Genomic DNA, 17187 nt, shown 5'->3' on the forward strand with positions numbered 1-17187 from the left:
AAGTTTTTTATGAGAATCATGTTCCGCCTGCTCACTGATTTCTCAAGTGCCTTTTACAGATTATTGTGTCACAGGCACAACATGGACACTAGGATTCCTCCATAGAAATGCAACCACTTTTGGGGGGGGAAGGCAGCAGATACTTAATAGCTCACAGTAATACTATGCAATGCTTCACAAAGAAGTGGAGGGGAAGGGGGAAGTGCAGCTATAAAAGCAGCTATGAAACTACAGAGATAAAATGTAACTAGCAAAGCTGAAAGACAGTCAGTACACTGATCCTAACACCCATGCTTTGGTTGTGATATCTGTGGTAACTACAACTGATCCAGAATCCAGCTTTAAAGCATTCCAGAAAGACAGTCCTGCTGCACAGCACCCCGTAGCACCATGAAGGAAACTTGGAACCGGCAATTACTCCAGGCTTAAAACAAGTTTTTCTTTCCTACAGTTTGGATTAAATTGGTTGTCAGAGATCTTTCTCGGACTTCTTGGAAAAATGGTAGGTGTCTTCTGTTTGGGTAAAGAGTAGAACCACATTCATTTGTACCCCTCAGAATGACCATGCAAATGCGTCCCTTCCCACTTCTCCACAATCATTTCCTAGCAGAGGCAGCACTGTAGCAAAGGTGGAGAGTGCTGAGGTTTCCTTGTTTTACAAAGCATGCCCCAGAACGTTTGGCAAGAGGCTCTGAAGTGTGGTCATCAATTTCAGCTGAACAGCATTGATGGCCACAGGTCCTGCTGTGATGCATTAGTCCTGACTTCTTTAGAATGGAGGGTCTGCCCCCCTGCAAAAGGATGTGACTGCTACAAGGCAGGCACACATTAGCTTTGTTCTCTGTGTGTGCATTTCTGCACAGAAGAGAGAACACTACCACAAGTTAGCGTGCTGACATTCTCATCAAGCCATAGCAGAGAAGATACAGCAGCATGAGCTATAGTTGGGACTAGCAGCATAAGTATGTATCCAGATCTGCAGCATGCTTGTTTAGCTCTCAATGGGTACATCCAGATGAGTGGGAATGTGCATTTCCCTGGGGGACATGTAGTAGCAGCACCACATAGTTGTGCTCCTGCTACATGTCCCTAGGAAATGCCCCTGCACGCACACTCTGGCATGTGACAAATTGCCCTGGGTGGGGCAGGGGAGGCTGGGGCCAGCACCTGAGCTGGCCCCAGCAGCCTTACCTGGGGTCCTGGGGCTCTCCTGGAGCTGCAGCAGCAGTGATCCAGGTGCATGGAGACTGGCCAGCAGCCAGAGAATGGCTCTGGCCAACTAAGCTACAGTTTCTGGTGGTGCACACTGCAGCCACATGAGCTGCCCTGCTTTTTTTTTTTTTAGTGTTTTTGTAGCAGGGCACCTTTGATGCCTGCCACTTTAAGAGGTTTGAACAGGTTGTGGAGCAGCTGACAGTGTGATGGGCCTGACTAGGCAGTCACATGACCATGGGGGGGGGCTCCTGGATTAGAGACTGGGGCTGAGCAGCCTCAATATAAACCCAGGCCTTCAGAATTGAGTGGGTAGTTGTTGCAGGGAGTTAGAGAAGTAACATTGTTAGCTGGAGTGGTGACTTCCAGAACTCCTGCAGGTTATGGTTAGGAACTATGGAGATAGAGGAGGCTCCTGGTCCTGAAAGATGACCTGAAGCTACATCCTGCTGGGGCTGGATGGTGTAATGGGGTTGCCTGTGGCAGGGTGGTCCCCAGGAAATGCTACACCAGTGCCTTCCTAGTGAAAGGTAAGGATGGGGCACTATATAGCCTCACCCCTGCAAGACATGGTGCATTACCCTGTAGAGGGGATAAGTGAGGGGTCCAGGTGTATCATCAGGCCTGAGACCCAAGTGGTGTAAGGCTGAAAGCCCCAGTGAGGGGGTGGAGTAATGGGGCTGGGGGAGGGGGGTGAGAAGTCTGTATAGAGTTGGGTCTGTATGCGTGGGCTTGAAGGACTGCATAGGTTGGCCTTAGACTGAGTGATCTGGGTTTGGAGAGGCCCAAGAAGGCAAACATGTATGAGAGGTTGAGCAGTTCAATAACCTGACCAGAGAAACCCTCAACTAGTTAATGCTGGGGCATGGGATGTGGCTTAAAAGAAGGTTTGGAGCCATGTATTATGCTATTGGCATGAAGCAGTAAATGGGCAGCCTCCCACTTTAGGAACAACTACTAATTTTTTACATAAAAGGTGTAGAAGACTAGGTGTGTGGACTACGCTAGACAGATGGGTGAGCCAGCAACTGTGACCAGCTGTGAAACTGCCCCCTATCACAGTCTTTTTTTTTTTTTTTTTAATTTAGATACCAGGATTTCCCAGTATCTAATTTTGGCTCCATACTGCATATTTGCAGCATGGCGAACCTTTCAATCTGCACTGTAGCTTTTGAGGCTCTGCAAAAGGCATTTTGAGGTGCCACAAAGCACATGTTCCTGCTTGCTTGGATGTGCCCATTGAGACCTATGTTAGCACACCTTCTCTGCTCTTGGTGCCTGAGTGCAGCTCTAACAGCAGCAAGTGGAGACTTGCTGTAGCTGGTCTTCCACTGTGCAAATGTGCAGTTAGATAATTCTGCTCATGTAACTGACTGCAGGGAAGCCAGGAGTAAAGTACTACACATGTAAAAATGCTTGAAGAATTTTAGGGGGGGAGCAGGCTGCTATTTATTCACTAGCTAATAATACACAGGTGTCAGGAACACGCAGTCTATTGGAGAGAGGTAGTTAGCCTTGTTAGTCTGAAGTCATAGAAAACTATGGTTGAAGATGACCTCCTGAGGTCCCTAGTTCAACCTCCTGCTCAAAGCGTACCCACCCCCCAACTACATCATTCCAGCCAAGGGTTTGTCAAGCCAGGCCTTAAAAACCTCCAAGGATGGAGATTCCAGGTAACCTGTTCCACTGCTTCACCACCCTCCTAGTGAGAGAGGTTTTTCCTAATACTGTATCCTACTTAAACCTCCCTTGCTGCAACTTGAGATCATTGCTCCTTGTTCTGTCATCTGTCACCATTAAGAGCAGTCCAACTCCATCCACTTTGGAACCTCCCTTCAGGTAGTTAATGGCTGCTATCACATCCCTTCTCTGTGTTCTCTTCTTCAGGCTAAATAAGCCCAGTTCCTCAGCCTCTCCTCAGAAGTCATGTGCCCCAGCCTTTAAACCATTTTTGTTTTTGTGTTTTTTTTTTGTGTTTTTTTTTTTTTTTGCTCTCCATTGGATTATCTCCAACCTGTCTATATACTTTCTATAGTGGGGGGCCAAAAACTAGACACAGTACTCCAGATGTGGCCTCACCAATGCAGAACAGAGTGGAATAATAGCTTCCCTTGATCTGCTGGCAATGCTCCTACTAATGCAACCCAGTATGTCGTTAGCCTTCTTGGCAACAAGGGCACACTGTTGACTCCTATCCAGCTTATTGTCCACTGTAACCCCCAGGTCCTTTTCTGCAGAGCTGCTGCCCAGCCAGTCAGTCCCCAGGCTGTCCCCACTTCTGTCCAAGTGCAGGACTTTGCACTTGTCCTTATTGAACCTCTTGTGATTTATTTTGGCCCAATCCTCCAATTTGTCTAGGTCACTCTGAATCCTAGCCCTAGCCTCCAGTGTATTTACTACACCCCCCCCCAGCTTGGTGTCCTCCACAAGCTTCCTAAGGGTGCAAGTCATCCCGTCTGCCAGATCATTAATGAAGATATTGAACAAAACCAACCCCTGCGGCACTCTACTTGATGCTGGCTGCCAGCTAGACACTGAGCCATTGATTACTACCCATTGAGCCCAACAATCCAGCTAGCTTTCTATCCACCTTACAGTCCATTCATCCAGCCCGTACATCCTCAGTTTGCTTGCGGGAGATGGCATTAAAAATCTTGCTAAAAGCAAGGTATATCACATACACTGTTTTCCCCACATCCACAGAGCCAGTTATCTCATCATAGAAGACAATCAGATTTGTCAGGCATGACTTACCCTTGGTGAATCCATGCTGACTGTTCCTGATCGCTTTCTTCTCCACATGCTTAGAAATGGATTTTTAAGGATCTGCTCCATGATTTTTCCAGGGACTGAGGTGAGGCTGACTAGTCTGTAGTTCCCTGGATCCTCCTTTTCCCCTTTCTTAAATATGGGCACTATGGTTGCCCTTTTCCAGCCATCCAGGACCTCTCCAGATTGCTGTGAGTTTTCCAAGATGATGGCTAGTGGCTCTGCAATCACATCAGCCAACTCCCTCAGCACTCTCCAGTGCATCCTGTCCAGCCCCATGGACTTGTACACATCCAGCTTTTCTAAATAGCCTCTAACCTGTTCTGTCACCACTGAGGGCAGCTCATCTTCTCTCCAAACTGTGCTGCCTGGTGCAGTAGTCTGGGAGCTGACCTTGCCTGTGAAGACTGAGGTTAAAAAAAAGCATTAAGCACTTCAGCCTTTTCCTCATCCTCTGTCACTAGGTTGCCTCCCTCATTCAGTAAGGGACCCACACTTCCCCTGATCTTCCTTTTGTTGCTAACATACTTGTAGAAACCCTTCTTGTTACCTTTTTTGTCCCTTGCTAGCTGCAATCCCAATTGCGCTTTGGCTTTCCTGAAATCAGGGTAGAGTTGCACTTTACAGCCTAGTATCTGATGAAGTGAGCTGTTGCTCATAAAAACTTATGCTCCTCTAATTCAGTTAGACCAGTGCTACTCATCATGCTCCTGATAGCATAGACCAAATGGGCAGTTCCCAGTCTGTCTGCAGGCCAGATCCAGCTGGTGGAGCCAGTGTGGTGCTGAGGCAAGCACAGCAGTGATCCATATGGCAGTGTGGACAGGGTAGGGGGGCAGCCCAGCTCCGATCCAGCTGTGTGGGGGAAAGGGGCTTGTTCTGGCCCTGCGTATGGGGAGAGTTGACCCAGCCCTGGTGGGGGGCATAGCCCAGCCCAGCCCCAAACCATCTGTGGAGGGGGAGGGGGCATGGTCTGGCTCCAACCTGGCCTAGGGGAAGAATGGAAGACGGTGTGCCCAAACCCATATGCCGTGATCTGGCTGTGCAGGGGTTTGGGGGTGGCCTGGCTCTGACCCATCACACAGGGTTTGGGATTTTGGCAGTGAGGAGGGGTGGTAGTATTAACTGCCACTGCTCCACTGCTACCAAATGTCCTGACCCTTTGGAAGCCCCGTGGGCCAAATTCCAAGTCCCCACAGGCTGCATTTGGTCTGCAGGCTGGAGGTTGAGCATCCCTGCGTTAGTCTATAAGGTATATCTCTATCCTGCCTTTGCATAATGGATGAGTCATGACCAAGGCTCTGCTGCACTTCAGCCAGTTTCACAATTTGAAGGTGATCTGCAGGAGCCCCTGTCCTACACCTCTCCCTCCCATCCTTGATCCTTTAAGAGATGTGAAGGGGGCCTGAAACATTTCCTGGGGTTATTTTATTTTAAACCAAAACTATTTTTTCTGCTTCTCCATTGAACCTGCAGAAAGGGCAGACAGCTCCTGCCTTCACCTTCTTGTATGAAGGCTGGTGAACCAGAATGGAAACTGTCTCAACTCTGTTGATTTGCACCACCTGATGTCATTAACTTTTCTGTCACTTGAGTCATTAGGTTCTCCTTAACAAAACAATCCACCAAGGAAGGGTCTGACTTGGGTCCATCCCTCAGCAGCTGAGATTTTGCTCTCTTGCTGTGTTTGATGAGATTAGCACCTACAGACTTATACAGACTGCTAGGCAAAATAAAGCAAAGATCTGAAATCTGAATATTAAAAAAAAAAATAAAAAAATCTAATGCACTTCAGAGGAAAGCTCAGTTCCCTACCCAGGCACTCCCAGCCCTCAGGAACAAGCATGTAAGTATGCTGCCTAGCCTTTTTTCAGGTTGCCTTTAATTCCCAAGAGGCTGAACCAGGAGGAAACACTGAATGAAACGGGGAGGGCTAGTGCCAAGGAATGAAGGATGAGCTGTGCGCCTTGTGGTGTGTTAATTCAACTTCAGAATAATAGCCTTGGGCCAGGATGGACTGGATGGGGATGAATGAACGTCTGAGCACAGGAGCAGCCTGAGCAATGAGAGGCTGGGAGGGGAGTGGGAGAGGCAGGCTTGTGAGATACAGTAGCCTGGTGATAGCTCTTGCTTGCGCACACAGGCTCACACATGCCTGACAATTATAGGCACAGTTTACCAAGGAGGCAGGTGCACTTCAGGCACCAGCTAAAGAAAACTTGGCTTCAGTTACCTCACAGCAATATCTCCATCCAGTGGTTCCCAGGTGCCAGTACTCTCAAGCAAAAAGCAGGGTTTTTAAGTGGACTCTTCTCTGCTCCCCTTCTGGGGCAGGCTGTAAGTCTTTGCTTAGCTGTGGGGATTTATATCCAAAACAGGTCCTCCCTGTCCAGCTGACTGAGTTGCCTCTGGAAGAACAGAGCTACCTTCTCTCCAACACACTTGGCAGAGAGGAGAGTCCTGGTGCTTCAGAAGGTAAGTGGGATTCCAAATAATTTAACAATTATAATTAAATGCAGTTAACAAGGGAAATGGCTGCAAAGAAGAGAAAATGCCAGCTGTGGGGGAGCACAGGGTATGTGCCTGAGTGCTGCTGAGTTAAACTCTGTGGGTATTTATGACACTGGGTAAACTTGAATTACTCTGCGTTTGGGGTAAACAAAACAACACCACTATTTAAACTCAAGTAGGGCAGGTAGCTGCTTCTGAAGACTGCTATACCTGTAGTAGAACGCGCTGTTGAAACCTCTGGCTGCTGTATACCTGTAACATGTTTAAGTCCATACTTACAACTGAACACCAGTAGCTGCTTTTACAAGTAATCTTGTTCCCTGTAAGGTTTCCAACAAGTGGATTCCATCAAGATTAGATTTCCTTCCTGAAAATCCAGTCTTTTTAAGCAGTTCCCCTGCTGGCTGTAGTGGGACAGATTCTCCGCTCACGTATCTTCCAAGGACGAGTTACTCTGCTTAACCCAGGGCAAAGAAGGATGTAAATTCCCTTTGTAACGTTTATATAAGCAATGCCCACAATGTGTGAATATAGTCAAAGACGGTTCTGAAGGGAGTCTTCACTGTGCAGGCTGTCACATTTCATTGCAGTGCAATGGGTGCCACACGAGACTTTAAGCAGCAGTGATTTTAAAGAATATGTATGCAGTTTAAAACCCTTAGCCTGCCAAGTGACAACTCTCTCCTCTCTGACCTGGAATCATTCTGGCGTTTGGTCCTTCTTTTGCTTCCTCTTTCAGGAAATCTTTCCAGAGTCTGTCTGTTTGTCTTGAAGAATCTTTGTGTCATGTTACTGACATATGTACATTATTCTGGATTCTTTATTCTCCGAACGAGCGGAGACAGGATTTAACAGCTGCTCATGAGTCTCTGTAATCTGCACCATCAAAGGTTTAAGGTGTTCAAAGCTGGGGCTGAGTGTAGAAGGCAGAGATGTTAAAACAACCCCACCCCTGCAGAAAGACAGCCAAATGCCAATGCACTCCTGTACTGCTGAGTTCTCCCTGGCTCTCCATTATTAATACTGTGAGGAGTGGTGTTTTTCTGCTGTGTAAAAGCTTGTGGTTTGTAGGAGTAGGGACCATGCTAAGGCACCCTGAGGATCTGTGCAGAAGGCAGAGTGAGCAAGCAAGCAAAAGGAAATATGTGTGTTGAGGGAAGGACAGGGCTGGTTCAGTGGTGTTCAGTGACATCCCTACAGCATACATCAGGGTAGTGACTGAGGATGAGGGAATTGTTCTCCATGCCTGGAGGAAAGGCTGTGTACAGGCCAATCTGGAGGGGATGGTGTTTTCCTGCTACGCATCCGCTTAGCTTGTGTAGCTTCACTAGAAATGCCCATTGCTAATATAGCCTGGTCAACTGATCTGCCAACCTCTGAGGTGCCAGTGATGCACTCGGTACAGAGGTAGTTATCTGAGTTAATCTTAAGTCAGGCAGAAAGCAGGGCAGCACTAACCTTAGAGGCTAAATTGTTCAGAGAGGTATACGCTTTTGTAGGAAACAGAACTTGATGAAATAGGCCATGGTCTGTGAAAGCTTATGCCTCTCTGAACCAGTTAGTCTCTAAGGTACTTCCCTACCCTGCCTCAGTGTGGTAAGTGTGGGATTCTAGGGAAAAGCTTCTGAGGTAACATCAGTCCTACATGGGAATTGAAGATCTGTGTGCTGTCAGAGTTGTGGTTTGGCTAAAAAATCCTTTTGTGCTTCCTGCTGGCTGTGAGATTCACATTTATAGTGAATTAAATCTAACCTACTCTCCTACGTGACACAGGTAATAGGGCTTGTTTGATCTGATTCCTGCTTCCAGCTGCAGCTGAGGTGGACTGTGTCCCTGTGCTGTCACTCAGCTCCTGCTCAGCGGTGGCTGCATTTCAGTGCTACCAAGTTTATGAAGTGCCTTGGGATTCTTAAACTTAAAAAATGCACTAGAAAGACTGGGTGCCAAGCCTGAGCAAGGCACCTCCTATGCCCAGAGCAGTGGTTTTAGTCAAAGAGCTACTGATTAATAACTGTTATAAGGGATTTGTTATGTGCTGGCAAGGTGCTTGGACTCTCTTGTTCTTTGTCATTCCCAGTCTGGAGGAGCTTACGGCATGACGGGGGGTGGCGGGGGGAGCAAGCTGGGACCCAAAGCAGGGCTGTACCCATCAGTGCTGTGCTAGCGGCTCTGTTCACAGACCCTTCCCCCGGGAAGGTGTCCCACAGAAGACATTCTCCCATGCTTGGTTCAGCTGGCTTTAAAGCTGCCTTATAGCACAAAGGGCTGGGACTAGGGAGGCCGAGTGGACGGACTAGCAGAGAAACCCGTAAATCATGAGCACCGTATCCAGAGGTGAGTGAGGTTCCCTGAGCTCCAGTGGAGAAAGGCCCATAGACCTGCCCATGTGGGGAAGGATGGCCTGTTCAACCAGAGCAAATATCTGTGCTGGTGACCTACCACCAGCTCTAGCCAGTGCTAGCTGCCTCGGAGGTGGTTAGAGTACTTCTGGTTACAAAGTTCTTTGCAATGGACAGGGTGAGGACAGTTCTCATGGCTGGGGCTCAGAAGAGCCCCTGTGGACATGTGCTCATAGGCAGACTTCATTGCTCCTTCCCTGGAGATCTTCTCAGACCTCCAGGGTAGGTAGCTCTGATTCCTATCCCATGGGGGCAGGAACCAAAGACATGAGGTTTTTAAGGGGATATAATTTTACTCCCGTTGCTATCAGATGATACTTCTGCCAACACAAGTATGAGCCCTGACAGGCAGACGTAGGAGTAAGCTGTCTCCACACAGTCAGCTGTCGGGTGGAAGGAGTCTGGCATCTCTTCACCCTGTCACTAAGCATCTCCATCAACTGCCTTGCTCCTGAGCCCCACAGCTTATTGGCCAGCTGGACAGGAAAGGCCCCATCCAGCTCCATGGGATAAAGACAGATTATCACAGAAAAAGCACTCTGTTAAATTCTTCAGCACTGCATGCTCAGCTGCTGAATTTCTGCCACCAGCTTCCCCACACACCTTGGGAGGGTATTTGCTCTCATTCATATAAGGCAGGATGACTCATTTGACCCCTGTCCTCTCCCCCTGTAGCAGTCCAAGACCCAGGAAGTCCTGGTTCAGAGGTTGTTCCTTCAACTATCCTATGTAATCCCTACTGAAGAGCCATGAATTTTTCGAGTCTTCTTTTGAAACTGGCTAAATGATCAGCCTCCCCAAAACCTCATAGCAATGAGCTCAGCAAGTTGACATCTACATGTGTGCCTGACTGAGCAATTACTGCACAGTCATTTAATACTTGCTTTAGCAAGTACTAAATAACTGCACAGTAACTGTCGTTCCTGTGTAGTCCCAGCGGCGCATGGGTTTTTTCTGACCCTGCTGCGCAGTAGCGTCCGCATAGCAGTTCATATCTGCTGACACTACATTGCCATAGCAATGAGCTATGTCACTGTAGCTCATCACTACAGTGATGTAGTATCTTGTGTAGACGTGCCCACTTCCTTCTGTTTGTTTTGAACTGTGAGATGTCTTAACTGCATAGTTGTAGGAGCTTCACTAATTACAACAACGTACAGAGCAAAATAACCATGTCTGCCTGGGGACAGGAACTGGAGTGTGTGCCACATTGCCAGGTGCAGGGCACTAGCTACTTATTTGTGGGCACAAACTATGTTTAAGTAGCAGTCTCCTGACCAATCTGAGATTTGGTTCTAAAAAAAAAAATCTCAGCAGATATTCTGAGCTCAGGAGTGGGTCTAAATGGGAAACTTGACAAGAGAACAGCTACTCCAATAATGCTATTCCACAAGAACTGTTCTGAAATACCAGTAACTTTACTGTTTGCAACACTGAGGTGGCATGGAGGAGCAGGGCAGGAAAAGCTACCTTGAGGAAGCAGTGAGAATATGCATGTGAAGCAGGGCTGGGTGGAACTCAGGACCTCTGTCCCACAGGACTGCTGACACTGGGATCTGTTTGTTCTAAACTGGAATTTGAACAAAAAGCTTTGAAATGGGGGGGGGGGGGGAAGGGAAAAGTGCTTCTGGTCAGAGAGACATTGTGTTCTGTTTCCAACTGTTTAGAAGTTTCCGTCTCCATTGGAACTGGAAATACACTAAAAAATGCTGAGTTATTCTGAGCAGAAAAACTGAAACATTCTGACCAGGATGGTTTGACCCAGTCATACCAGAGGGTCCCTCCGGGGCTGCATTCCCAAAGAATGTTTCTGTTTCAGCATATTGGCATTTTCCAGTGGAAAGACATTGGCTGGAAACTGTCTGGCCAGTCATAATGCTAATGAATTCCCCAAAGTGCCCTGGCTTACATCTACTTCCAGCTCCTTGTCTAAGCTACAGCTGAGCCATGGGTGAGTGGAGTGTAAAGGAGTCCCAGCTGATGCTATAATGTAAAACTGCTTGGCAGCAAATACCAGCTTGGTCTTCTGGGGTTAATTAATCCCTTGTTGGGCTGATTAGCAGTAGTCACTTCCCCATGCTCTGTGTCTACAGGACACATTATAGGCTGGATACAGGGCTCTGCACCACTCTCCAAAGCCCTGCCCTGCCCACCTGCTTTCCACTGCAGGATGTAGCTGCATGGGACCTGTTCTGGGTCCCCCATTCCCAGCTGCTTGCTGTGGGTAGGGTGGGGAGGTAGGTGCTCTTAGTACTAAATCTCTGGGCAACAGTGCAGAGTGCCTTGAGGGCAGCCATCCCTTCTGCTCTGAGAGCCATGCCCTTTAAATAGCAAACTCTGGAACAGTGACAATAAGAGCTGAAAGATCAATGCATTGGGGAGGAGGGGGAGTGCTGGGGCCCTGGATGGGCTTCACCAGTAGCAACCTGCACCTTCTCTGCTAGAGACCCTCCTTCAGTGCCTTCTGTAATCCTTCATTGGTGACACTTGCCCCTGCTATGCAGCTGGAGGCTACATCCAGTTCTGACAGTCCATTCTGGCTTCGCTCCAGGCTCACTGCAGCTACTGTATAGAAGGATTCTTTCCCATACTGGACTGAGCAGAATTGCTGAATTGCATGTTAAATTAAAGCAGAGTGCAATCCAGTTTGTTGCAGAACTCTTGGCTGGGTGGTGGCAGTGGGGGCAGGTGACTTGCTCACCTCTATGGAGCACCAGAAAAAGGACAGGAATTAGGAATGAGAAAGTACAGGCAGCAGATGGGAGCAGACTATGACAGACAGGAGGCAGGGGGGATGGGAGCACCCAAGATCTTCCTATGGCCTGTCTAGTCTCTGTGCAAACAAGTTGTGTCTGGCTGCACGCCATGGGGTGCCTGGGACATGAATGGCCCTTGCAGCTCAGACTGTTGCAATTAGAGACCTTTATCTAGCTCTGCATAGTGTCCCAACACCCATGGGAGGGAGGAGTTTGCACTGAGCTAAAGCTGCCATGGAGGATGAGGGGGGGAAGAGTCTGCTGGTGACTCACTCTGCTGGTCCCAGAAGCATGTTATTCCTTCACCAGAAATGCTGTGTCTCAGGCTGCAGGTGCACTGACAGAGGCCCAGAGAGGAGGGTTAGTGGCAGCAGGTTTGGGTTGGTGTACATTGCTAATCCCACCTGAGCCCTTACCAGTGCACACTAGTCCAAACCTGTTACCACCCCTGTTGCTATTCCTATTTGGGCCTCAGACAGGGGCAGTGGCAGGTTTAGACTGGTGAGCACTAGCAGAGACCCAGATGGGATTAGCAGGGGCCAGGGCAGACTGAGGTGATTGTAGCTAGACCTGTGCAGGGTACATGGCCCCTGTTGGGTTCAGTCACCCTGAGACTTTGTGAGTTCCTCTGAGTGTGTGTCCAAAGGAGGGGGCAGCAACAATAGGTTTCTTATGTTACTACCATTAGGGCATTGCCCACTAGCTAGAGCCAGGAGCCTAGAGCCCCTGGAAAGGTGCCACACACCAGCTATGCAGGCACCCTGCTCTGAGCTCTGCAGGGCAAAAGCTCACTCCTCCATGCCTATCAATGGCATCTTCCTAAATCCTGTAACCTCAGGTGATGCCTGATCCCTGCAAGGTTCAGGGGAAGAGACCCAAACTCTGCTTGTTCTCAGCCTGGAAGGGACAGGGAACAAGGTTTTATGTGTGTCTGCTTTCTGCTCAGTGTTACGCATCTTTGTCAAATGGCAGCACCTGTCCTCCATGTGGATGAAGTTCTGGATCACCCCAGCACCAGCAGGATAGTAGCAGCACCAGCATGAGCATCTAAAAGTAGCCCCTGCCAAAGGGCCACCTCTTGGAGCTAAAGGGCAGCCCTTACTGGAGTGGGAAGAGGGTACAGGCCTGGCTTGCCCTTGGTGTCTGAGACTGCTGTGGTCCTGTTGCTGAGGTGACCATTTGTCCACTAGGCACTGGGCTGAGACCAAGCACGCTCATTTCACCAGAGCTTAATCACTTGCAGGCTGAGGAACCAGGCTGAGGCAAAAAGAGAGACAACTTTACCCTTAGCCCTGCTGCTGTCCGGAACCTGTTTCCAGAGTTGGGAGACCTGCACTGGCCCTTACTAGTGCATGGCCACCTGTTGCCTTCTACCTCTAGGAGGAAGGGAGACCCTGCCCATGTGAGGGCTCCTCCCTGTAGACCCTGCAGCCAGAGGTCATGGCAAGGGGGGATGACATGGATTGGCCCATATACCCTCTTGAGCTCCCACTGCTGGCCAGTGCCACTAAACTACAGCAGCAGACTCCTCTAAGAACCCCCTTTCCCCAGCACGCAGACTTCTATGTAACACTGGCTCACCTGCAACAAAGGCCATTCAGGAGAGGGCGACCTTCAAGTGTAAACCAGGCCATCAGCCAACCTGCTATGAGCTAGGGCCTGGCTTCAATGGCTAAGCCTTAAAGGGCCACCAGCTGTCACTGGGGCCATCTGTGCCCTTCTCCCCACACTAGCACAGCTGTCCTGTATAACCTCAGCTCACCCGAGGTCCTGCTTCCAGGGTGGTCCCTGTGAATCAAATCCACAACTCCCACAAATTTGATCGGTGGCTGTGAGTGCCCAGACTCAATCAGGAATTCCCTGGGGTATGCTTGGAGCTAAGGAGGTCTGAGCAATGGCTTAATGGCTGTGCCCACATGTCCCTCTAGGGCTGCTGCTAAATCATCAAGATAGGGACTGCACTTCAGCTCAGTTTGCAGCACTTGTGCCACTGGGGCATAAGCCCTGCTCATGGCCACAGGCTGTGCGTTGATGAGTCCATGATTTGCTTACTCCGCTTTGCCTGCATTCTCTAGCCTTTCTTCCCTGGGGCTAGGTACACAGTCAAAAAGCCTGAGGCTGAATCAATTCAGTCCTTACAGTCTAAGCTGCACAGATTAAGTTGAAATAGTATTGGACAGACACTTACTTTTGATTTAGGAAATGCAGCCACAGTGCCTGCAGTGGCTCAGACAGAAGCCGGAGGTCACTAGAGTCTGGCTCTCTGGCTGTGTGTTCACTTCCTCTTCCTGCTTCCAGGTACCTCTGGGATTTGTAGTCCATAGTTGCAGCCAGCAGTAAGTTTGAGTGGGGAAGGGGTGTTTAACACCTCCCTCCCCCTGGCCCCAGACCCCAGCTGGGGTTTGCCTGGGTGGGAGCAGTCTCCCCACTGCAGACTAGGCTGCATCCCCAGCCAGGCTTGTCTGCTCCCTCTCCCTCCCCCTTCCTCTTTCTCCCCTGTCAGCCAGCCCTCTCTGTTCCAGCTAGGGAGCAGAGAGGTGGGGCCAGCCCTGCTCTCTGGAGCAGACAGCAGGGCCCAGCTCAGGGCTGGAAATCATGCTGGGATGCTGGGGGACTGTGATTTAACTTGAACCAGGAAGGGGTCTGGGACAGAAGTTTCATAAACCGGTTTGACCCAAATCAGTTAAGTCTGATGCTACATTCAACCAGGTTTGTTTTAAACCAGTTTCAGCCATTTTGAAACTGGTTTATGTGCACTGAACTTCTGTTACAGATTTAAACCAGTTTCTGATCATTTAAGTGGGTTTATGTTTAACTTCTGTCCCTAGCCTGGCAGGCCACATGTGCTAAAGATGAGCACCTGTGTTGATGTGCCCCCACTGGGCAGCACAGGGGTCATGTGTCACCAGGTACTTGGGGATGCAGCTCAGCCATCTTGACCCATGTGGTTCAAGTCCTTGTAGTGCTTGTCCAATCAGCATGCTGGGAGGCAGGGGGGAGGGAGGCAGCACTCAGTAGGACAATTTACATTAGGGTATGTTACCTTGTGTGCAGATGTACCTAGTTCAGCTGCAACCACAGCCACAGCTCAGCTAGGGGCCCCGATGGGATCAGGCACCTTTTCTGGGATGTTCTATCTAATGCTTTATGAGATCTGCACAGTTTGCTGAGAAATCCTTACAGGGCAGCATCCTGCGGTCCAGCTGCAGCAGGCTCATTTACCTCCAACATAGGATAATACCTGATGCGGACACATGATGTGTGTGTTTGTAAGGGCAAGGGGTGGCATGTGGTACCTTAAGGAGATTTCAGAATGCCCTAACACATACACTTCTTAGCCACCAATGGTATCATCTACAACCCTTTACTTGACCTGTGGGAGTGATCATCCTCAACCATGAGGAATTGCTGTTCTCAAGCACATGCACACACACCCCTTCCCTGTCCCAGTGCTGTGCAGAAGCTGAGGAGCTGGGAAAGTCTTTGCCAGCTGGGGTGGTGAGGGGAGCAGGGGGACCACTTTGCTGGTCCATCACAGTTGCCCATGCACGATGTGCATCACAGCCAGCGTTTGTCCCTGGGAGCTGGATGTTTGTGAGGAGCAGGGCTTAGAATTTGAGAGCCAGACATGAACTCTGCAGGGCTGCACATGTTGTAGGCTCCCTGTCTCCAGGTCTACGCAAAAGACCTGCTGTTTCTGGCAGTGGTGCTCTCACGCATGAGGCTGCCCGGGCACACAGCAGCAGCTTGCCCATGTTCATGTGGATCTTCAAGGGGTTTAACTGGCCCTGATGAATGGCATGGCCTGTTAGCCCACCTGTTAGGCCATGTCGACATGGATACGCTGCTCTGGCCCTACTACCACATCTGAGCAGGGCTGTGGGGCCGAGGGCACTGCTGCTGGGTACTGTAAACCACCTGCAGACCTGGCTAATCATGGGGGAAGAACACAGCTTATATGTTCTTCCCCACATGATTACCATGCAGTTGAAGACGAAAAAGGAATGAGTGCAGTGTGCCAGAACCACAGCCCATCCAGCCCAGCATCTGCTCCCCACAGTGGCCAGAACAAGACACAGTGGGAGAAGGAGCAAAATTGCCTCTGTAAGTACAAGTGTACTGATCTACCCATAGGAAAACCTGATGACAGAATGTGTTTATTCCTTCCCAGTGCTGTTGGCAAGGGGCAACCTCCAATGGTAGCTGTGTCACTGTTGTGGCTTTGGTGGCAGTGTTTGAGCACATATCTGCTGAGCTGTTTTCATTTTGGCACAGTGCATGAACACTTTGTGGAGATCATGGGGAGGTCAGGGAGTCAAACAGGGGGGTTCACCAAAAGCATCCAGGAACGTCTCAAAGCTAAAAAGGATGCGTACATGCAATGGAAGGGAGGGGCCATCACCAAGGAGGATTGTACCTCCATTGCTTGAGATTGTAGGGGGGCTGTTAGGAAGGCTAAAGCAGAGACGGAACTGGGACTAGCGACCTGGATCAAAGATAACAAGAAGTCCTTTTTTAAATACATAGGGGGTAAAAAGAAGGTACCAGGTAATGTGGGGCCTCAGCAGGACACTCTAGGAAATCTGGTTGCACCAGATGACAAAGCTAACCTCTTTAACAATTTCTTTGCCTCCATTTTTCTCAGCAGGGACTGACCGGGTCATTCCCCATACCAGGATCCCTGACAGACCCAGGGGAGGCACAGCCAGACCCAGGGTCAGTGAGGACTTGGCCAGGGAACTTCTGGTGGGACTAGACGTGTTCAAAACAGCAGGTCCTGACGATCTCCACCCCAGGGCCTGAAGGAATTAGCAGTTGTCATTGCGGGACCCCTGGTATGGCTTTACAAGCACTCGTGGTGCTCTGGCAAGGTGTCACAGGACTGGAAAGGGGCCAATGTGGTCCCCATTTTTAAAAAAGGGAGGAAGGAGGACCCAGGAAACTATAGGCCCTTTAGTCTTACCTGGGCCCTGGGGAAGCTCTTTGAGAAAATTATCCAGGTGCACATCTGTGAGGGACCAGCAGGGGAGATTATGCTTAGGGGCAACCAACATGGGTTCATTAGAGGCAGGTCCTGTCAAACTAGCCTGCTGGCCTTCTATGGCCAGGTCACAAAATCCTTGGACGCAGGTGTCGCGGTGGACGTAGTCTTTCTGGACTTTAGGAAGGCCTTCGATGCTGTCTCTCACCCCATTCTCAGTAAAAAACTAGGAAACTGTGGTGTTGATGCAACCCATCTGACTGTGTAGGCAAATTGGCTGGAGGGCCACACCCAGAGAGTGGTGGTGGACGGGTCTTATTCGACCTGGAGGGATGTGGGCAGTGGGGTCCCCCAGGGCTCAGTCCTCAGGCCTGCACTCTTCAACATCTTCATCAGTGACTTGGATGAGGGGGTGAAAAGCACCTTGTTCAAATTCGTGGATGACACCAAGATGTGGGGAGAAGTGGGCACGCTAGAGGAGAGGGACAGGCTGCAACTAGATCTAGACAGGTTACAGGGGTGGGCAGATGAGAACAGGATGGGTTTCAATACTAACAAG

The 17187-nt window shown here is 49.6% G+C and overlaps 2 protein-coding genes across 9 annotated transcripts in view; one reads left to right on the forward strand and one right to left on the reverse strand.

The window, feature by feature from the left end:
* Positions 1–17187, reverse strand: part of CLUAP1 (clusterin associated protein 1) — a 366633-nt gene that overhangs the window by 337094 nt on the left and 12352 nt on the right. The gene's annotated exons all lie outside the window — the stretch shown is intronic.
* Positions 5950–17187, forward strand: part of LOC102569479 (glucagon receptor) — a 29934-nt gene continuing 18696 nt past the window's right edge. For 2 of the 5 annotated variants that reach the window (XM_019493056.2, XM_019493055.2), the window contains exons 1-2: positions 5950–6456; positions 16293–16482. The gene's annotated coding sequence lies outside the window, so the exon portion shown is untranslated. Of the gene's footprint in view, positions 6457–10572; positions 16483–17187 lie in introns of those variants that run through there. The other 3 variants (XM_059716422.1, XM_059716423.1, XM_006273127.3) reach the window with 2 other exon arrangements.

The sequence above is a fragment of the Alligator mississippiensis genome, chromosome 13 (assembly GCF_030867095.1).
Source record: "Alligator mississippiensis isolate rAllMis1 chromosome 13, rAllMis1, whole genome shotgun sequence".
Classification (NCBI taxonomy): Eukaryota; Metazoa; Chordata; order Crocodylia; family Alligatoridae; genus Alligator; species Alligator mississippiensis.